Here is a 12,230-nt window from a genome sequence, read left to right on the forward strand (position 1 = left end):
TAAAACCTTCAAATTGATCTAGTTTTATTGAATTTTTGTGGGAAATCTCCACTATTTTATGGCACAGATCTTTAGTTACTCATCGTTTTGGACAATGTCTTGCATCTTCCTCCAGACTCTGAATGCCAGATCGCCCAAGTAATGCAGGCACATCAATCAAAGCTCAACCGCCACATCTCTGGATCGGGCTGCAGTGCTGCGAGGCTCTGGAAATATACATTCAGGTGTCATGTAGCAGCAGTGAGTTTGGGTTCAGATTTGGCTCAGAATGCCATTAAAGAAGAATCCTTTGAAGATATCTATTTACGCTTGTATCAGACATGACAGTTTCTCTGAATGGAAGCAATTATTTCCTGGCAAAACTCTCCAGAACTGTTAACCAGTAACCCACACCATAAAGGAAATGGCTTTATGAGGCATTTGAATTATATACTGAAGTTCCTCTGATAAGCATCAATAAGATATTGAGAGACCCGTGCTAAAAGTGTGCCTAGAGGTTCTCCAAAATGGGTTCTTCTGAAATAAAATGGTGCTTTTTGTTTTTCATGCAGCGTGTAAGAGAAGAAGACAGTAGCAGCTCAACTTTACCCTTTCTTCTGTGACACTTAAGTTCGGGAAAATAAACTTATTATCTCAATAAGTTGTATGAAATGAATGAATTCTCACACAGAAGTTTGACTGTCACCTTTAGACAACCAGACATTATCTTTCATTCTTTCCTCAATGTCCTCTGATGGGTGTGGGAAAGAGCTGAGATTTTCTGTTCATCTCGCTCCAGCTTCTCCTTCATCAGCTGCTTCTTCTTACTCCACTTTCTTTCTCAGTGCAAAGATCGTAGCTTGTTCTTCATCTCTGAGAAACTGATGAAGCGTCTCAAACTCATGTTCAATCTGATGCTCTGTGGCTCATCTTGAGTCTGAAATCAACATCACATTCATTGTCAAATCAGGCTTCTGCATTAACTTAAAACAGATGACAGCATTTCCATGACATCCAAGTCAGTGATCAGCTGTGCGCTTGTGAAAAAGAAGTGTGCTTCATTGATATGCATGTTGGACTTGGCCTAGTGTACTTAAAACCAATGTTTTTTTTAAATCATAGCTTTGCCATCTATTCATTCATTCACTTCCAATTCAATTCCAGTTTATTTGTAAAAGCGCTTTTTAACGATACACATCATTGCAAAGCAACTTTACAGAAAATTAAGTTTCTAGACTACAATATTTAGTAGTAGATTATCAGTGGTGACTGTCAGTTCATCAGTGCATATGGCAAAAATGTTCAGAAAAATCATAAAAGACGTAACAAACAACAGACGATTAACACTATTAACAGGGCAATCTATGCAATCAAACTTATAGCAAAATGTGGTGGTTCTGTATGGCTGGCTCCTGGGTTAGCTCATCTGAGGTCCTCTGAGGGGCTGGCATCATCTGCTTCTCAGGTGTTCTGGATCCAGACTGGAGCTTGTGTAATCCGCACAGCTGTACCGACGGGATGTAAATCCCGTGGCTCAAATGCAGAGAAACAAATGTAGAAACATAATTGTGTAGCTGCTGTTCCAGGCCAGTAAAATTAATTAGTTTAACGCCAAGCTAAAGAATAATAATGCACATGCTCGATAAAAAAGATATAACTGCAGTCCAAAATTTATGAGATGCTTATTTGAAGGCTTGCCAAGAGTTTGTGTGTTTTAATCTAGATTTAAACAGAGGAAGTGTGTCTGAACCCCGAACATTATGCAGAGGCTATTATCCACGAGTTTGGGCGCCAAATGCGAAAAAGCTCTACGCTCCTTTAGTGGACTTTGCTATCCTAGGTTACTATCAAAAGTCCAGGCGTTTTGTGACCTTAGGAGGACGTGATGGATTGTTAGGCGTGGTAAAAGAATATTAGGTACCGTCAGGACGCTAAGCCATTAAGGGGCCTTATAAGTAAGGAGTAATAATATTTTTGTAACTGATACGACTTATAGGTAGCCAGTGCAGAGACTGTAGTTATTGGGGTAATATGATTCATATTTCCCTTTGACCTGGGAAGGACTCTAGCCGCTGCATTTGGACTACCTGTAGCTTGTTTATTGAGGATGCAGGACAACCACCTAGCAGCTGGCATTACAATAGTCCAGATCTAGAGGTCATGAATGCATGAACTCAGCTTTTTCTGCATCAGGAACAGTTAACATGTTTCGTAGCTTGGCAATGGTTTCCTAAGATTGATAGAATGCTGTTTTTGTAAAACATGGGAAATATGATTTTCAAAAGACAAGTTACTGTCTAATATAACACCCGTCAGATTTTTGGACAGTAGAGGAAGTAGCAGTACATCCGCCGTCTAGTTGCAAATTGTAATCTACGAGATTCTCGTGTATATGTTTTCTGGTCCAATAACGTACTATCATCCATCTGTCTTATCTGAATTGTAATAGGAGAAAATTATTGGTCATCCATATCTTTTAGCATTTTTAACACACTCTGTTAGACTTAGATAATTTTGAAGTTTCACCTGGTCTTGTTGAGATATATAGTTGAGTATCATCAGTATAAGAGTGGAAAACTAATCCCGTATTTTTCTAATGACATTAACAAGGGGCAACATGTATATTGAAATAGCAGAGGACGCTAGGACAGATCCTTGTGGCACTGACATATTTTACTGTGATATCACTGAATGACTATGCCCCTTTAAATAAACAAAGTGGTATGCGATCGGACAGGTAGGATCTAAACCATCTTAAAGCCTGCCCTTGATACCTGTATAGTTTTGTAATCTATCTGTGACGTATGTCGTGATCTATGGTGTCGAACTGCAGCACTAAGATCAATAGTAAAACTAGGCAATGAGATGGCACCTTGATCATGAAGCAAGAAGCAAGTCATTTGTAATTTTAACAAGTGCAGTTTCTGTGCTGATGATGGGGGCCCCTGAAACCCGTCACTGTAAATTCTTCATAGAGATAATTTTTTGTTGCAGTAGGAGCACAATTGAGCGATACCACAACTTTTTCTAAAATTTTTAGACATAAATGGATAGATTTGAAATGGGTCTGTATTTTGCCAGTTCAGCTAGGATGCTAGTTTGTGGTTTCTTAATAAGAAGCTTAATAACCGCCAGCTTGAATGGTTTTGGGACGGCTAACCTAAAGATAACGATGAGTTTAATAATATTGAGAAGAGGTTTTTCTGATAAAACAGATAACAACTCCTTTCAGTACTTTAGTGGGTAACAGGATCTGAATAACCTGTTGGTTTGGTTTAGATGGCAGTGATAAGTGTTATTTAGCTCTTACCTGTCCTATATGTTGTAAAGCACTGCAGTTTATCTTTGGGCCTTGCGGATGGATAAAACTAAAGTATTAGCGCTGTAGAATTCTACATTTGTTATTGTATTTCTGATGTTATCTATATTTTACTCAGTGAAGAAATTCATACAAGTCGGGCATTACTATTTTAACTGTGAGTGAATATTTAGATCGGGTGGCGTCTGTTATTGTTAATCTAGCCACCTGTGCTAAATAAAACCGTTGGATTGTTTTGGTTGTTTTTCTATGAGTTGTGGATATGCTTCAGGGCCCGGGCAGTTTTTAGAGCTCTGTCTATAAGCTGGACATACTGTTTTTTCCACGGCGAATTCTAAAAACTTCCAAGTTCGTTTTTGCTCCATTTGCGCTCAAGACTAACAGTTTTCTATTCTTGAGAGCCGGGTGGGTATTACTGTTGTACCATGGCACAGTAATGCAAGCATCTAATAATAATTGAAATAAAAAGGCCTCTTAAGTGTACTTAAAGAGAGGCACTTTCTGTTTCTTTATGACTGATGACTGTTTCTTAAGTACACTTTTAAAAAGAACACTTTTTGTAATAATGTCAATTTTTAATAAACGGGACAAAGTTCAGAATCTTTACCTTGATGTGTTTGAACAGTTCTATTGCACTCTCTCCTTTAATCTATTCTCTGTTTTAAGTTTCTCTCGTAAGGACTTCAGTGCTGTTTTAAGTTCCTCCTAGAATTAAACTGATAGAAATTATGTGAAATTCAGTGAACTGTCTGATCTGAATAATGTGATACAGACAAGTTCTTATACATATGTGTTACTTAAATAAGTGGCAATGGTTACTGAAAACCATAAGTAAATATTATTTATTGCTCCTTGCATAGATGAAAGAAGAAAGTTTGTCCTACCTTGTAAGATGGAACGACTTCACTAATAGGCTGAAATGGTGATTAGCATGTTTCTGTGAATCTCTAAGCACAGAAGAGCTTGAGTTTCTCGCTGTGTGAGAACTGCACACCTCCTCAGATGAGCTCCTCTCTTCTGTCCCTCAAGGAATGACTCGCATAGTTTTTTAAAGCAAGATATATATGGTGGTTCCTGTTTGAGGAGATCTTTTCCTGCAGACAGGAGTGTTTTTGCATGGCATTTTGTCAACTGTTGAAGACATGCTTTACAGACACTGTGACTACAGGACAGAAGAACGGGAACCTTGAATATTCAAAGCACATGGGACAGGACAGTTCCTCCACAGACAGAGAATCCAAAAAGAGCTCAGATGATCAAAACTGTACTTTCACTTTCTGAATGTTGGTTTAAAAAAAAGCCTTCAAAGCTGTGCTGTCTGCTCTATTTCTGAGTCCTTTGCCAAATAGGCTTTTTTGAAAGTTTTTTTCCTCTTCAATTTCCTCATGCCTTTTGTCCACTTGACTTGAAAACACTGTGTGACTAAGAGTGAGACATTATAAGACTGTCGCTCTTCCTGGTATGTGATGTGAGGAAGGTGGAGCTTCTGATGTCTGATGTGCATATACTACTCAGGTGTGATATATTAGCATTTATTTTTCATTTTATTAGTATATTTACTCTTCTTGTAAAGGAAACCTGATTGCAGTGAATAAAGAATTGGGACAGAAACAGATACACAATTCACACATTAAAGTAAAAGCAAATAATATGAAATATTTTATGCAATTATATGCATTAGAATTTCCCACATCATTTCTATACAGGAGACTGTTGTCAAAACTTTTTTGTACTTAAGATTTATTTATTTATTATTAAATTTTTGGCACAGACACAAACCTTAAAGTCTTGACTACCAAAAATGCTTTTTAAACATTTCCACCCTTACAGTCCAATCAATATTGGAAAGATATAGTACTCTGACCAAGGGCTGTTATTTACCTTTGGTAATATATGCACTAAAAAAATGCTGTCACATTTTATGAGATACGTTTTTTAAAGTGGAACTTTGTAATAAAATGCATATTATATTTAATGTCGTTTAAAAGCAAACTTCAAAGATATAAATTAACAAAAACAAACAAACAACAAAATGTTGTGAAAATATGAAAATATATTTTTAGCTGTTATTAAATAAACTGAATAATAATAATAATAATAATAATAAAATAGTTTTCCCAGTCTATTTTTTCTATGAGACCTGAACTGTTGAAAAGAAGCTTCTTCACACTTTACTGTAAATCCTGCCTTGATTAAATGTGACAGCAGATGGCGTTAGTGGATATTTCACCCAAAAATGACAATACTGTTATTGTTTACTCATCATCAAATTATTCCAAACCTGTATGAGTTTCTTTCTTCTGTTGAACACAAAATGAAGAATTTAGTTTACCAAACAGTTGATGGTAGCCATCTATAAAAGCCAAGTCAAGTCAAGTCATCTTTATTTATATAGCGCTTTAAACAAAAACAGATTGGGTCAAAGCAACTGAACAACATTAATTAGGAAAACAGTGTCAATAATGCAAAATGATAGTTAAAGGCAGTTCATCATTGAATTCAGTGATGTCATCATGCAGCTCAGTTCAGTTTAAATAGTATCTGTGCAATCATTTGCAATCAAGGTCAACGATATCGCTGTAAATGAAGTGTCCTTAAACAAGCAGCCCAGAGGCGACAGCGGCAAGGAACCAAAACTCCATCAGTGACAGAAGGAAAAAAAACCTTGGAGAAAAACCAGGCTCAGTTGGGGCCAGTTCTCCTCTAAAAGTCATCTATGAAAATCAATGGCAACTGTTTGGGTCACTAAAATTATTAGAATTTTCTTGTGCTCTCTCGTGAACGTGAGAGAAGGGCAGTCCTTCAAACGTTTCAACAGTGTATCAGTGCCTCAAAAATGTGATAACTTAAAAATGTCCATCTATAATGATCCTAATTGGTTTGCAAACCTTGAAATGATGATATGTGACTCATCATGAGCAAACGTACAAGCTGTACAAGAGATCACCCAACTCCTCCACAAAGCACCATAGTACTTGCTTTCATAATGTTAGCAGGGTTACTCAGACTGCTAGTAGTGCTGTAGTTCAAGACCTAATCTGAGACCAAGTCGAGACTAAGGCCAATGTGTGTTGAGACCAAAACAAGACCTAGACTTTGAGGTGTTGAGACCAAGATCAGACCAGCACTACTCAAATTCTTCTGAAAGATCCACATTTACTACCCAAGAAATCATTAAATACATAATGATTTCTTGGGTAGTAGATGATGATTTCAGGCATTAGTAGATGAAGGACTGAGCCTGCAGTAACATCTCACTTCAGGTTTTCTGTAACTCCAGGACTATCACTTTGTCCTGAAACATTGAGTCAACAGAGACAGTCTCTGTAATGACCTCTCCTGTCTGTTAAACCTCTGGATACATTAGCTCTCTCACCGCAACCCATCCTGTAGTGAACTATAGGCTAGCATGTGGCTAGTACACTTTAGTGTACATCTCCCAGTACACACTGGGCTTCACTGTAATCTGTCCTAAATAGTATCTGAGATTAGGATTAAGGGTCTTTCACACCGGCACATTTTGCTGTGGTTCTGCGAGTCTGAGTTGCTTTCACATTCTCGTGAATCTGAAGTCAGAACAGCTCCTATAAGTCCTGCGTTTAGTACCATGGTGTGCTCCTGGGTCCGTATTACAGCTTTTTCATGTGACCCGTGTTCTGTTTCGAACTAAACTGCCAAGTATTAAAGCCCCCTTCATGTGTCCTAAAGCAGAGTATGTGAAAATGAATCTACTTCAGGACCTTTCTTAAATTTAATCCTTGAATGCCGTAAAAATGAAAAACGAATTAATTGTGGTAAGGTCTTGTAGATGAATCAACATGGTAAATTAAATTTAATGTGGTGTTTGCAGATGAGGAATATTAACTGTGAGGATGATTGCCAGGATGAACATAATCCAAAACAGTGGTCTGTTGAGCAATATTGTTGTCCCAAAATCGTTGATGCAATTTTAATATGCTAATATATCCCATATCATGTCTACTGTTCTGCTCCACACTCAGAAGATCTGTTTGTACTTTTTTCATTACACTTTTGAGGGCACAGTATATAAGTGGATTAATATATCATGCTTTATATAATAAAGAGATATATATAATGCCATATAAATAGACCAAGACACAGCTTTAGATTATCTACAGTATAAACAATTGCAAAATTTACCCTCAGTTGACTGTGTGTGTGTGTGTGTGTGTGTGTGTGTGTGTGTGTGTGTGTGTGTGTGTTACCTGCGGCTCTGTTCTTTGAGTTGCTGTTGTCATCATTGACATTCAGGGGAAGAATGCATGGGTTAAAAAAAGTAATTTCCAATATTTTTTTTTTCCTATAGATTACTATCACAGAATTCGACTCCTGATTGTGGCGATGTCTTTATTCTCTGGATGAATTCCTGCACACGCAGGCAGAGTTACATATATTAGTCAAACTGTCATATTTCAGAAACTGACTTTTGCAAGACACAACAGGCCGATCTTTCATGGCTGCATGCCACAGAAACCACATTCTAACTATTATTTTCTTCATCTTTCCCCCTACAGGTTAGGTGACAATATCCTGTGTACTCCTTCCAGAAAGAGCTCAGCTTCTACAGGATACACAGAAAATATCGGTGTTTTTCCCTAAAGCAACTGCATAAAGTGTCTCCCATTTCAAGAAGTGAACTACAGAGCAAAGATCCACTTGATGAGGCTTGAATTATATGCCTATGATACTGTAGTAACCTTCTCTAATTCTTGAGACGTGGGACAACGTAACTGTAATTAGTTTGTGAAATTAAAAAAAAGTAAGATGATCACTAGAATGTTCTTAACACAAATAATTTACCATGCCTTTGTGACTTTGCCTTTGATCAGAATGAATTTTACATTTGCACTCTCTTCCCCTAAAACCTGCTGTCCTTGACTCCATACTGTAATATTTATAACTCTTTAAAAAAATGTAAATAGAAACATACTATGGGTTGAAAGATAGGTTTTCATATTTAACCTGCTTTGAGTTTAATATAGTCACATAGAGGCTGGAGTTTTACTGTATGCTTACAACCATGATACAGCAATACTGTCACAGAAATAGCTAAGAAATTATTTTGGGATTTTTGGAATAATTTTTCATATTTTTCCATAATATCCTTTATCCTATATAGTATCTAGCAACACTAGAAAAAATCGAATAATTTTAGGACATCTTTAATATTTAGATTTTAAAACATTTTTTAAGTAGTTTTATTTATTATTATTAATATTATTACATTATTTTATTAATAATAAACTGTGGTGAAACGTAACACGTAAGAGACTAGTTATGTTAACACACTGAGTGGAAAAAATAAAGAAAGAAAAAAAGCAGGTAGTTGCCATTAGTGTTGGGGAAAGTTATTTTTTAAAATAAGTATTGCATTATTCCATAAAAATTTAACTAATTGTGTTACTTATTTACTCTTTCTGGAAAGTTATGCATTACATTACTTTTGAGTTATTTTTGTCACTTGGGCTTGGCTTGCATATTAATTTCTTTAATAACAAAAAACACAAATGTTATATTTTTGCCAACTAAAAATGCCATTTCACACCAAAAGTGAAATGAATAAGCCTCATGCGCCTCTGACTCAGCACCTCACTCTCAGTTTATCTCATCATGGAGACATGTTGGAGAGCTGTTAGTGACTAAATGGAAAACAAAGTAACTGTCATTTTGTTATTTTGAAAAAAAAAAAACTCTTTTTTTTTGTATATTTAAAAGTATTGCGTTACTCCCAACACCGGTGGTTGCATCCAAATATAGATGAATATGCTGAACAGACTGCACATACACGTTTTATGTTTTCAGCTTTGCAGTCTGTTTTTGTGCTGTAATACCAGCTTCCAAAAAACTGCATGTACGTGTGCTAAGAAACCAGCAGGTGGAGCTGTGCATCAGTAAAGCTGTAAAAATCAGCATCTTCTTACATTTGAAGATTGTTTACCAGATTATTTTTCTTGTCTGGGTCATGTATGGCAGATCTAACTAGATCTGCAGGCTTTACAGAAGAACTGAAACATATGATGCTTCACCGGTGGAATGCGGCTTTATGAGAAAATGCCAGGATTCAACACTGATTTCATCCTCTGGTTTTTCTTGTACTTCACATACTACATCAAAAAAAAAAAAAAAAAAAAAAATTCAACCCAATTATCATCTTAAGGTTATGTAAGAAGTCGTTCTCATGTTCACACAGGCTTTGTAACAGTATAACCACTGGTGTAGTTCACTACATTAACTATGAATTTATTCCTGACAACCACAACGTGTTTTAGTCTTTATTTCACTAAATATATTGGATTATCATTTAAAGCCCCACATCTTTTTGCCAGATGTTTTTGCTTGACATATTTGTTTCTTTAAAATAAACCACAGATATTTTGTTACCTAATACAGTGACATTCAGGTATTTTTAAATGTGACTTTTTTGAGGCCACTGTAATGCCATTACATTACACACTGAGGTCAGATGTCACTGCTGCCTCTTCAAAGGCCCACTTATGGTTGAGGTGCAGGTAAAATCTTATGAAAGGGGAGAAAGGATGAGATAAAAGGAGAGGAAAATGACGGATGAATGTGATGAATGTGATCATTGTTTCTGTGCGCTTTGCTGTTTCACATCATATCGCTCATGGAATGTAGCTGCATCACTGTGTAGCTTTAGCTCATTCGCTCACACTGTGTTCTGATCTCAGAGCAGATCTCCATTCACTCACATCAGCCATCTGCCCTGTGTGCTGCCCTCACGACAGATTTGTGTCTTTTCTGTTCAGGAGAAGCTGATCGGAGTTCATCTTCATTGCTTCTGTAAGGCATGAGGTTGTGCTCAAACGCTGATAAGAAACCCGCGAGTCCCGCATTCGTGTCTTTCGCAGTCAACGGCCATGTGTCAACAATATAAGAGTGGTTTGACACTCACCTTTGTTATCTTGCACAGCAGAGTCTTCTGAGATGTTGGTCTCTGTGTAGAAGGAAACTGCTCCACAACTATTTGCAGTGTGTGTATGTGATACCTGACAATATTTTCCTCCAAACAGATTGTGGAATTTACAGGTAACCAGGTTGTGATTCATTGTTGAAATACTTTCTCCAATCCCAGTTTATGTGGAGTCTTCAAAACTTCAAAAAGTGTTCAAAACATTGATCTGTTTGCCAGTTAGCATTGCCCCATATAATGAACTATAATGGAAAAAAATACTTAAAGCATAAAGAAAGAAGAAATGTTCTCGGTGTCTTTTATTTTTTGCAGTAGGAAATTACTAGGCATCCAGTTTTTTATATCAACTATGCATTCTGTTAGTTTTGCAAAAAGGTATGTTCAATCGGGCCACAAATGGGTGCCATGAATTGGTGCACTTGGTCCACAACGATGTTCAGATATCTGACAGCTGTCAGGGATTGTGCTATTGGGATAAATGGGTCTAAAGTTGTTGCCTCTGTTGGTAATCGGCGTATCCACACTCGGCTGTTGAAGTGATTCACCAGGAATCATGATTCATCAAACCAGGCCACTTTCTTCTAATCATCCACAGTTCAGTCTCGATGATCTTGAGCCCATTTCATGTGTTGTTGGCGGTTGTGTGCAGTTAGCATGGGGGCCCATACACAGAAGGCTGTGATGAAGTGTGTGCTGTGACACATTGCACTGTGTCCTCTCCTTGGGTGGTATATATACTGCTCTGTGCACTGCACCTGCAGCACCATTTGGTTGACAGGCGTGCTCATTGCTCTAGGCTGGGGGTGTTCATAATGTAATTGCTCATCAGTGTATGTATATTTGAATACACGTATATTGTAATTTTGGGTTGCACTCACCTGTTTTTTGTAGTAATTAAGCTGTTAGAATGTGTAAGCCGTGTCACTGCCATTGAGATAAATGCTAACAGTTTGCTTTGTCCAGCTAATATAGACTGAACAATGGCAGAAAGGTGTGTTTGGAAACCTGTTTGATGACCTCATTATGGTGCAATACCGTTTGGTGCCTATTGGCACAGAAATTACACACTGCAATTTGAAGAAGCTGCCATCAAGAGATTTTGTCTGCAATCCTTCTTCACATTATGACATTTCCTGCTGGTAATTGTTTACACAACTGCAAGTGAGTGCAGAGAGACTCTGTAAAATGCATGGAAAAAAAATCTTAAAGACACAAGTTTAATCCTGATAAATGCCACATCCATAAACATGCATTTAGAGACTAGGCTTTGCTCAGTGTGTGATTTTTGCAAGGGAATTTCCGCTCCTTTTAATTTTGAAACCTCAATAGAGATGCTGAATTTCGGTCAAGTCTTTCATGTGTGTTTATTCTGCTGTGTTTCAGGTGTGAAGGCTCATTACTCTTGACATTTGGTCCCAGGCATTTCATCAAAACGACTTGAAGATGGAAATTTCCTGCAGCATGAAGAGCTGACTGCTACCTAAAGACACTCAAGAAAGTGATACTTGAGTTAGATTTTTGATTAATATTCTGATGACATGGTATTTACAAGACAAATTCCTCAGTGAATACATATAAATGTAGAAGAGAAAGACAGAACAAACACAGCACACTAGGAAATGTCCTACACTTAGAAACATGTAACAACTTTTCATTTCAAGCGCATTTTTATGTTGGTCTAATCATGTTTTTTCTGTTTTGTTTAGTTTGTCAAAAAGCAAATAACACTCCCCATAGGGGAAATTTTTTTTTTTGTTTGTTTGTTTGTTTGTTTAAGTACATAACAGAAAAGGTCCATGTATCATCTGATCATTCAATTATTCCATTCAATTTGGCAAACAAAAAATGGTAAAAACAGGTCAATATTTTGGTTTTCCGTTTTTCTGTATAATCCAAAATTTGAAAGTTGGTGTTCTGTGGAGGAATACATTCAAGAAATAAAAAGATGACTATTTGCTACAAAAATGCTACAAAAGTTAA

The sequence above is a fragment of the Cyprinus carpio genome, chromosome A23 (genome assembly GCF_018340385.1).
Source record: "Cyprinus carpio isolate SPL01 chromosome A23, ASM1834038v1, whole genome shotgun sequence".
Lineage (NCBI taxonomy): Eukaryota > Metazoa > Chordata > Actinopteri > Cypriniformes > Cyprinidae > Cyprinus > Cyprinus carpio.